Below are 9528 nucleotides of genomic sequence, written 5' to 3' on the forward strand. Positions count from 1 at the left end.
GTGACTTCCTTAACAGACTCATCTGCGGTTTGAAGTTTGAGTGAGCGGCTAAGAGACGTGTTCTCACCGTGATTTTCACCTGTAACCTATTTAAACCTTTAATTTAATCTCATGCGGTCGAGACTGAATGTCGGGTTCTGTTATTCACTGAAAATAACAGACTCAGACATTTATAACGATGTAAGTGTTGGATCGCCTCTAAAGGTGAAACGGACATGTCTGCTGGAACTTCGCTCCGCTTGACTTTGCTGTTTGTCGTGTGTATCTCTGCAGGTGAGATTTAACTGTTAAATTAAACTGAGTTTATTTAATTTGGTTTGTCTCTGTGTGTGGAGGAGACACGAGGCTGGGTGGACACTTAACATCTGTGTGTGTCAGTGTGATGTGTTGTAGTGTCAGGAGTCAGGATGCAGCTACAAAGCTTCTTGTTCAGTGTATACAAACAGCTGTAGCTCCATAAAGGCAGCATGCAGAGACTCACAGTGTCTTATAATGAGAGGCTGCTTTCTCTCACACATTATGTTCACTTATTATCAACACATGTTGTTGTTCTGTGGAAGCTAACATCTTGTAGTTTCTGACACTTTGCATGTTTAGCATGAGGCTAAAATTCCCCCTCAGTGGGTCACTGGTGACCTGCTGGATGTTCAGAGGTTCATTAAATCCAACATGACTAAAAACTCAAATGTCAAAGGAAATAAGAAATAAACAAAATATTTAAAGTCAGTCATTCTGACCATAATTGTACTTTGACCTTTAACCTCTCTGCTCTGTGTTGTTTCCTCTTTCAGAGCAGAAAATCATCACAGCTGAGTCTGGACAGGACGTCACTCTGACATGTCGAGCTCCAAACAATGACACAGTTGTAAAGTAGAAAGAGCTGACCTGGGAGATAAATATGTCTTTTTGTACCAGGATAAACCTGATTCAACCAACCAGCATCCATCTTTTAAGAACCGGGTGGATCTGCAGGACAAACAGATGAAGGATGGAGACGTGTCTTTGATTCTGAAGGATGTGACGATTAATGATGCTGGAACATATGTTTGTGCTGTCTTCATGGAAGAAAAACGCTTGTGGAACAACAGCTACATCAAACTGGTTGTTGTTCCTCCAGGTGAGTGAGTAGAGTTGAGTGTGTGTGTGATCAGAGGTGAAGCTGCTTCCTGGTTGTTGATGTGTGTTTGTTGTATGGATGAGCTGGTGGATGTCAGAGGTAGACAGATGTTTCTCCAGCTGTTGTCTTTGTGGCTGGTAGTCTAGAGTTGTAGAGCAGCATTGTTTGGTTAGAGCAGAAACAAAGACATTTATGAATCCGTCTCTTCTTCTCTTGCTCTCTAACTCGTCTGTAAACATGTGTGGGGAAACTCAATGTTAAAGCCTACAGCTGGAGGGGGAGGGGAGGGGTGAAGCTGGTGGTTGTGAGTCTGTGAAAGTGAATCCTGCCGGTGCCATAGCTGCTGAAAACGTACTTAGTGCAGACACAAAACGTCCATCAGCTTCAAAGTGTGTCAGAAAAATGTCCACATGGTGACTGATGGATGAGAGAGGTCCCATTGTTGTTGTTGTGCACAAGTCATTGAACAACACAAACACTTAGAGCTGCTTTCAGTGCTGCCTGTTTTGTTACTGCACACATTTCTGATGGTCCTACAGTCCAACGTAGCAAACGTCTCCCTGAAGCCTCTTCTTAGAGACCAAAGGTTGGATCAGAGCGAGCAGCTGAAAGGACACATCTATGAATGCAGTCAGAGACTTTCTCACAACCTCACACTTCATCTGATCACAGTTAGACTCAGGTTTAGACTCAGGCTGTCTGTTAGTCAGTGAAACTAGAAACAGAGTCACCCATTTATAGCAATCTGAGCGTTAAATCATCAATCTGGAGAGCATTGAAATTCCTGCTCAACTGTTCGTCTTTGCAGGTGATATTGAACTAGAGTTTCTCTCTGAGATAACAAGAAGTACAGGAGGATTATTTTCATCTGGATTCAGTTTGTTTTCGTCTGGATGTTAAGTGTCCACCCAGTCTCATGGGTGGACACTTAACATCTGTAATCCAGCTGTGACAGAGACAAAGACGTTTAATGTGTGTGTCAGTGTGATGTGTTGTAGTTTCAGCAGTCAGTATACATGTCACGGTCCTGGGTGGTGTGACCCAGTGTTTTGAGTTTCCTTGCATTTTTGATATTCATTGTTTATGTTTTAGTTCTTTTAGTCTTCCTTAGCTACTAGGTTTCCGTAATAATTCTTGTGTTAAGCCTTCCTTACTGCGTATTGTGTCTTACCTGTTGTGTTTTATGTCTGTGTGGTTCATGTTGTCAAGTTTGTGTTGTCATGTCTGTCTCATCATGTTTCCTGTTTTATTTTGAGAGGTGTTTTTGTTCATTGTATTTAGTTTCACCTCCCCTGTCCCCGCATTAGGTGCATGTGTGTCAGCTGTGTCCTCATGTGTCTCCACTTCCCCATATCACCTCATATGTGTATTTAAGTCCCCCGTTTCCCTTGTTCATTGTTGTGTCGTCTGTCCTATCTACCCCACTTCACATCATAGGGTTCATAGTTGTTATCTTGTCGAATCATAGCAAGAGTCATACAGTGGGGCAAAAAAGTATTTAGTCAGCCACCGATTGTGCAAGTTCCCCCACTTAAAATGATGACAGAGGTCAGTAATTTGCACCAGAGGTACACTTCAACTGTGAGAGACAGAATGTGAAAAAAAAAATCCATGAATTCACATGGTAGGATTTGTAAAGAATTTATTCGTAAATCAGGGTGGAAAATAAGTATTTGGTCACCTCGAACATGGAAAATCTCGCTCTCACAGACCTGTAACGTCTTCTGTAAGACACTTTTCTGTCCCCCACTCGTTACCTGTATGAATGGCACCTGTTTGAACTCATCGTCTGTATAAAAGACACCTGTCCACAGCCTCAAACAGTCAGACTCCAAACTCCGCCATGGCCAAGACCAAAGAGCTTTCGAAGGACACCAGGAAAAGTATTGTAGACCTGCACCAGACTGGGAAGAGTGAATCTACAATAGGCAAGCAGCTTGGTGTGAAAAAAATCAACTGTGGGAGCAATCATCAGAAAATGGAAGACATTTTCTGATAATCTCCCACGATCTGGGGCTCCACGCAAGATCTCATCCCGTGGGGTCAAAATGATCATGAGAACGGTGAGCAAAGATCCCAGAACCACACGGGGGTACCTGGTGAATGACCTGCAGAGAGCTGGGACCAAAGTAACAAAGGTCACCATCAGTAACACACTACAACGGCAGGGAATCAAATCCCGCAGTGCCAGATGTGTTCCGCTGTTGAAGCCAGTGCATGTCCAGGCCCGTCTGAAGTTTGCCAGAGAGCACATGGATGATACAGCAGAGGATTGGGAGAATGTCATGTGGTCAGATGAAACCAAAGTAGAACTTTTTGGTATAAACTCAACTCGTCGTGTTTGGAGGATGAAGAATACTGAGTTGCATCCCAAGAACACCATACCTACTGTGAAGCATGGGGGTGGAAACATCATGCTATGGGCTGTTTGTCTGCCAAGGGGACAGGACGACAGATCCGTGTTAAGGACAGAATGAATGGGGCCATGTATCGTGAGATTTTGAGCCAAAACCTCCTTCCATCAGTGAGAACTTTGAAGATGAAACGAGGCTGGGTCTTCCAACATGACAATGATCCAAAACACACCGCCCGGGCAACAAAGGAGTGGCTCCGTAAGAAGCATTTGAAAGTCCTGGAGTGGCCTAGCCAGTCTCCAGACCTCAACCCCATAGAAAATCTGTGGCGGGAGTTGAAAGTCCGTGTTGCTCAGCGACAGCCCCAAAACATCACTGCTCTCAAGAAGATCTGCATGGAGGAATGGGCCAAAATACCAGCTACTGTGTGTGCAAACCTGGTAAAGACCTATAGTAAACGTTTGACCTCTGTTATTGCCAATAAAGGTTATGTTAAGTATTGAGTTGTATTTTTGTTATTGACCAAATACTTATTTTCCACCCTGATTTACGAATAAATTCTTTACAAATCCTACCATGTGAATTCATGGATTTTATTTTCACATTCTGTCTCTCACAGTTGAAGTGTACCTCTGGTGCAAATTACTGACCTCTGTCATCATTTTAGGTGGGGGAACTTGCACAATCGGTGGCTGACTAAATACTTTTTTGCCCCACTGTAGATGGCACTGTCTATGTGATGGCCTGCCACATTATGGTTTGGTTTATGTGGCCCAGGCTCATAGAAAACAGTCTTGGCCAGGATCCGGCATCAAGCTGGTACTTCTGACTGACTGGTGTCATGGCAGAGTGTATGTCAACCGGATGCAGGCCAGGTCTGGCAATGAGGCACTATTTATGTTCCTATTGTCCTATTTTAGTTAGAAGAACCAAATGCCATGTTGCAATACTATACTGCTATGGTAGCCAAAGTTTCAAATGCAGGATTGACAGGTTTGTGAATGTAAACTTTGTCCAAAACCTAGTGAAAGTTTACTCATCCTTGCCAGTGGGTGGCTGTAGCTCAGGCGGCAGAGCAGGTGAGCAGCATGAATGTAGTTAGGAAGCACTCAGTTAAGAGCAGTGTGTCTGCAACTGGTCCGTGGCTGCACACTACTTACACATGGCCCACATACCGCAAAGAATGACGGCCGTTTGGTGGCCCAGACCAGGTTTGTCAGAGGTAATTCACACATGACCCAGCAAAGGACCACCAGTGTGTCTCCAACTGGCCTTGTGCTGGCCCATGTGTGGGCAACCTTTGGCAAACCAGATCTGAGCCACCAAAGGGCCGTCATTCTTTGCGGTATGTGGGCCATGTGTAAGCACATTGTGTGGGCCAGGTCCGGACCATACCAATTTTGCTATGTGGGCATCACCATCAACACAGGAGCACCACAGCAATGTGTCCTCTCGCCACTGCTCTACTCCCGCTACACTTCAGACTGTGTGGCCGCCCACGGCTCCAACACCATTGCGAATTTTGCTGATGACACAGTGGTGCCATCTCCAACAGCGATGAGGCGGCCTACATGGATGAAGTGAAAAGTCTGGCATCATGGTGCCAGGACAACCATCTCCAGCTGAATGTTGGCGAGATCAAGGAGTCAGCACAGAGACTACATGCCCATTATCATCAATGGAAATCCAGTGGAGACGGTGCAGTCCTTTAAGTATCTCGGTGTCCACATCTCCTCAGACCTGACATGGTCTGCCCGCATCCAGGTCCAGACCAAAAAGGCTTGGGAGCTTGAAGCTCCTCTTGAGTCCGGGCCCTAAACTATGACATCTTATTTAATTCACTTAATGTACAGAATTCACCTACTTGCTGCATACAATGCTACTACTGCACATTCACCTAATGTATATAATATATAATGCATCTAAAGGACAGAGGTCACTCTCTCAAGGATGCCAATGTTCACATTTTGGACAGAGAGGACAGATGGTTTGAAAGAGGAGTGAAAGAAGCCATCTATGTCCACTGTGAGCGACCATCTTTGAACAGAGGCGGTGGTTTACGACGCCAACTCTCTGCCATCTATAATCCAGTTTTGAGATCCCTTCCCAGACGCCTTAACACCCACTCACATCCTGGGCCATCTGATCTCAGGAAATCACATTATAGGGTGGGGCCAGGTTTCACAATGAGCTCACCCGAAACCCTGGCTGATTGTGACCTACACCCATTTTCACACCTTGGCTCGTGTGATTAGGTAGAGGATCATCAGGGGGTCCATTGCCCTTTTGGGGGACACTCCAAACTGGGTTTAAATCTGGGACTCTCCACCATTTGACCCTAGAACTGACGATGCTTCTCGAATGAGTTGAAACATCTTCAAGGAGACTTAAGGAAAGTCGAGACACCTTTCTTTTCAAGCTCCTTAGACTACAGGATCTAAACAAAGCTGTAGTTACAATCTTAAAGAAAATACAAAAAAGAAAATACATCAATAAAAAGTGCAAAAAAATTACAAGTTAACTTCCAACTGTGTACAGCTGGGTTTTAGTCTCACAATAAGAAGTACATTGTAAAAACCTTCAAAGCATTTTACCTTTCAAATGTCTCAAAAAATTTAATTTAAATTAAATCTACTAACCTAACCCTGAAATGGCATTTCTCCCCATAAATATAAATCCTCTTATCAGCCAGTGTATGCTGTGGCAGCATCGAAATACTTCAAATGTGTAGTGTCCAACATATCATTCTTTATTCACAATTTTTTTTCTTCTTTAACCTAATCTACCAGACAAGGAAATTGATTCTGTGTCTCTTCACTCATCACCTACCTGACAGCTGACACTTCACACCTGTTTCTCACCTGCAGGTCTACTCATCTGGGTTTCTGCTGTGCTTCTTCTTCTTGTTGCTGCTGCTGCTGTTTTTTTCTACAAAAGAAAACACTCAAAACGCGATTCTCCAACTGCTAATGATCCAGAGGCTGGAGAGCCTCTTTCCACAACACCGCCAAACAGTGACTTAGAAGATTTGAAGATAAATTAGAACTTTCCTGAACATCCATCCTTCAGACGACTGTAGATGTCGAACATCTCTGATGATCATCGTGTTCAGACTCAGACCAACAGAGTGTGTCTGTGCTGTCTTTCAGTGACTCTGAACTACAGTTTATTCAGCTGCAGGCTGTTCATGAGATTTACTGATACAAAGTCAAACTGTGTTACAAACATACATGAATTTATGAGCTCTGATCTCAGAGTCAGTGAGTGTTTTTGTGTTGGAGCTTCAGGTTCAGCTGTTTGTAAGAACTTACTTGGCCTTGTGACTTTTGAACCTCAAAAACTGATCCTTATGCCGAGATGAGCTTTTTTTAATAGACAATGGCCAAAATGAAAATAAAAACAGGATCCACTGATCATTTGCTGTTGAATGACATCTGTAGAAATTGTATTGCATTGTATTTAACTTAATTTAAGTGACATACATGTAAGTTAACTTTAATTTCAGCAGAGCTCTTTTGTGTTGGTGTAAATATAAACTTAATGTTATCTTTTTACCTCTTTCCCACATAGCAAAATTGGTATGGTCCGGATCTGGCCCACACAATGTGCTTACACAAGATCCGTGCCATACCAATTATGCTATGTGGGTCATCTTGTTCTTTTTTCCTGAGGTAGTTCTGGCATAGCTTGGACTTATGTTTTGAGTCACGATCTTGCTTTAGGATGAACCCCTGACCAGCTCTGCACATACCAGAGACTGATGATGCTGCAGAATGCTGTAGTAGCCATTTTGGTTCAGGGTGCCTCTCACTCTGTACAAGTCACCGATGCTGGAGCCAGCAAAACAGCTCCAGACCATCACACTTCCTCCTCCATGTTTGACAGTTGATGCCACACACTGTGGAACCATCCTTTACCTACTTGAAGGCGTACAAAGATCCTGCGTGATGAACTGAAGATTTTCAATTTTGATTCATCAGTTCATTTTCCAGGCTTCAGCAGACCACTGGCAGTGTTTCATGGCCCAGTCAAGCCTCTTTGTCTTATTCTGATGTCTTAGCAATGGCTTTCTTGCTGCAACTCGTCCTCTCAAACCTACAGCTCAAAGTCTTCCCTTTCATGCAGACAGAGGGGGTAAGTTATCTAGAAAAGTTGGAACACGTATAGGAATTAGTAGCACCAGCTTTCAAGGCTTGATCAGCCTCCATTGCTCCATAGCAGCTTTAAATTGCTAACATATTTTGTGTCCTTTATAAAAACCTTTTTGTATAATTCTGAAATGTACATTATTTTTTAGTTTTGGGTAACCTTACCTTTTTTTGAACCTCTGGCAGTTTACCACTTAGTTTTGTACCATTTCAAACTATTCATTGGAGTTATTACATGACTTAAATTACAATAAATAACTGGAAAGAATGGGGTGTTCTAAAACTTTTGACCAGTAGTGTATCTGATCTGTAGATATTTCTCTCTCTATGATCCTTAACTGTGACGCTTCTTTTATTCAACTCATGATGCAAGGAATGAATAATGTAAAGCTATTTATCTACAACCTGTCTTATCTTCAACTTCATGTTGTTAATAAATATTTACAAATAGTTAATACTGGATTGTGTTACTGCAATTATCCTCAGTCAAAAGGTACAGCTAGCATCCAGAGATTTATGTGCAAGAGAAAATTTATTTTATGTACTATGTGATGGTGCATGGAGTAGACATGATGTGGTTTCTGAAAAAGAATCAGTGCAAGATAAAATACAGTCAACATAACTTGTTTCAAATGCCCCCATGAAAATCTTTTTATGGAGTATAAATGCAATAATGAAATAAATGCATGGTGCATTTAAGGATTAACCTCCTAGGACCTGGCGTCCACATATGCGGACATCACATTTAGGGTTATTTAGACAAAAATACTTAATTTTGTTATACAAGGGCCTGATATCCACTTACGAGGACATTATACTGCTACTGTTCTATTGAAATTTAAACAAATATCCTCATATGTGGATATGAGGATAATTCTCATATTTTATTAGAAACAAAAATTAGGTAAAAAAAAATCTAGTAATTCTTTGTTTTACATTCATCTGGTCCCAATTAGCCCAAATAACAAAGAGAAATTAAGAATGCATGCCGTGGAAGAGTTTGGGTTCTACGAAATTAAAAACTATTCTTAAATCCAACACAAGATGGCAGTCCAACACAAAGAATAACAGTATCTCCCATTCAGGCTGTGAGACCTCTCTACACCAGAAACAGAGTTCTATAACACCTCTGCTGCACTGCTTCCGGAGTTTGGCCGGATTTGATCCATTTTTAATTGGCCCGCAAGTAATTTCATAAATAGAATAGAATATGTGCCGCACTTCAACTTTTGCTTGAGTGTATTGCACTTCTTAGTTTTAACACCAGGGGGAGCTGCTGCTGATCAAGGCAGTTGCTCCACCAAAAAGGACAATCACAGAAGAAATTTACCTCAAGTTACTAAACATGGCAGAACCAAAGAAGCGAAAGGTAGAAAGTGAGTGCAGAAAAATTCAGACATGGTGAGAGAGTGAATATTTCTTCAAAGAATTCAAGGGGAAGTGTGTCTGTTTGATCTGCATTGAAACTGTGGCTGTTATGAAAGAGTATAATGTACGATGTCATTATGAAACCAAACATCAGGCTTATGCATCCTACACTGGTGCTGAGCGAGAGCAGAAATTAAAGCAAAGGGTAGCTCTCCTGCGGGGTGAGCAACAGTATTTTTTTCGTGCTCAAATTGTCCAGGAAAAGGCTCCAATAGCCAGCTATGAGGTCGCCCAACTCATCGCAAGACATGGCAAGCCTTTTTCAGATGGAGACCTCATAAAACACGGCCTCGTTAAATTCACCGAAATAATGTGCCCGGAAAAAGTGCAGGACTTCAACAACGTCAGCGTGTCCAGAAATTCAGTTGTGCGACGAATTGAAGACTCGTCAGCCAACATTAAACTGCTACTGTCTGATAAAGCTGTGCTTTTGATTTTTACTCCATCGCATGCGATGAGAGCACCGATGCCACAGACACCA

At 42.5% G+C, this 9528-nt stretch overlaps 1 long non-coding RNA gene across 1 annotated transcript; it reads left to right on the forward strand.

Moving 5' to 3' along the window:
• The first annotated feature begins 46 nt into the window (after nucleotides 1-46).
• LOC309696745 lies at nucleotides 47-8031 on the forward strand. The gene is made up of 3 exons (XR_014273642.1): nucleotides 47-273; nucleotides 792-1117; nucleotides 6339-8031. It is a non-coding gene; the product is annotated as an uncharacterized lncRNA (long non-coding RNA).
• The last annotated feature ends 1497 nt before the right edge of the window (nucleotides 8032-9528 follow it).

This window comes from Aulonocara stuartgranti (assembly GCF_965226115.1).
Source record: "Aulonocara stuartgranti genome assembly, chromosome: 3".
NCBI classification, from domain to species: domain Eukaryota; kingdom Metazoa; phylum Chordata; class Actinopteri; order Cichliformes; family Cichlidae; genus Aulonocara; species Aulonocara stuartgranti.